We start from the raw sequence: 1,235 nt of genomic DNA, 5'->3' as shown, positions 1-1,235 counted from the left end.
TTCCTCTGCCTGCTTTTATCCTAGCTCTGTTGGCCCCGATTAGATGTTGCCCACCCAGATTGAGGGTGGGTCTACCTCTCCCAGTCAACTGACTCAAATATTAATTTTCTTTGGCAACACCCTCACAGACACATCCAGGAACCATACTTTGCATCCTTCAATCCAGTCAAGTTGACACTTAGCATTAACCATCACAAGTCTACCCCTTGTTTACTTGAACCCATACGCATCTCCTGAAATCATATATAATCTTCAAATAAAGTCAATAATAAGGTCATAGTTATGTTAGGTATACATAATATAGCTATCCTCCATACAACCAGAAATGTACCAATCCCCAAACCAAATGCTATGACATAAAGTTAACAACATTTAAATGCTATATGAAGTAAATAAATCTTATGTCACATGATAAAGGAAAAAGAAAGGAAATAAAATGAAGAAATTTTCTTAGTACAAGTGTATACATACACAAACATGTTCTTAACAAAATAAGGAGGAAATATGACAATTACAGTCCTCGTTTCTGCAACTGGTCATGTGGGCATAGCTGGTATTGATGACTACCTTCTTCTACTACCCATTCTGTATTGCTTTTGCCTTCAGCAAGCATCTTAGCAGGTTGTGGTTTTTTACCTAGTGGAGTGACCCAAACATTCATTCTTAAGGGGTCTGGGCGGTATGTAGCACTGCCTGGATTGAACTATTGTAGTTTCCCATTGACCTTGATCACAGAGCATGGTACTATGCTCATGATCACAGAGCTCTGTGATCATGGTACTAAGAGCATAGTACTAAGAGGTGCCTGAAGGGATCTCCTGTATTCCTCGCATACTCTTCCTTACCTCCATTGTGGAGTAATAGACTAACTTAATCCTTTTTTTTTTAACATAAAATATTTTTAATGCAGGTGTAAAAATAAAAGAATTGTGAACATAATAAGGTATATTTAATTTTACTTCTTTTTAGGAAGTTAGAGTACAGACATGTATGCATATTTTGTTTCTTCTATTCAGTACAAGTCTATTTATAAAGTTTCAATATGTGCTATTTCTCTTTGTAGGGAGAAAAAAGTGAATACAATGAACAAGTTGAGACAATATTCCTAGAGAATATATACAGTAACCAAATATAAAAGCAGCTTGAAATATGTTCCAAAATTATAAATAAGGCTTACATTCTTAAAGAGGATTGTTAACTATGCAAACTCATTTTCTCATCTCTAAGAACAAATG

The sequence above is a fragment of the Mandrillus leucophaeus genome, unplaced genomic scaffold (genome assembly GCF_000951045.1).
Source record: "Mandrillus leucophaeus isolate KB7577 unplaced genomic scaffold, Mleu.le_1.0 Scaffold217, whole genome shotgun sequence".
NCBI classification, from domain to species: Eukaryota; Metazoa; Chordata; class Mammalia; order Primates; family Cercopithecidae; genus Mandrillus; species Mandrillus leucophaeus.
Note: the sequence above shows the minus strand (reverse complement) of the source record.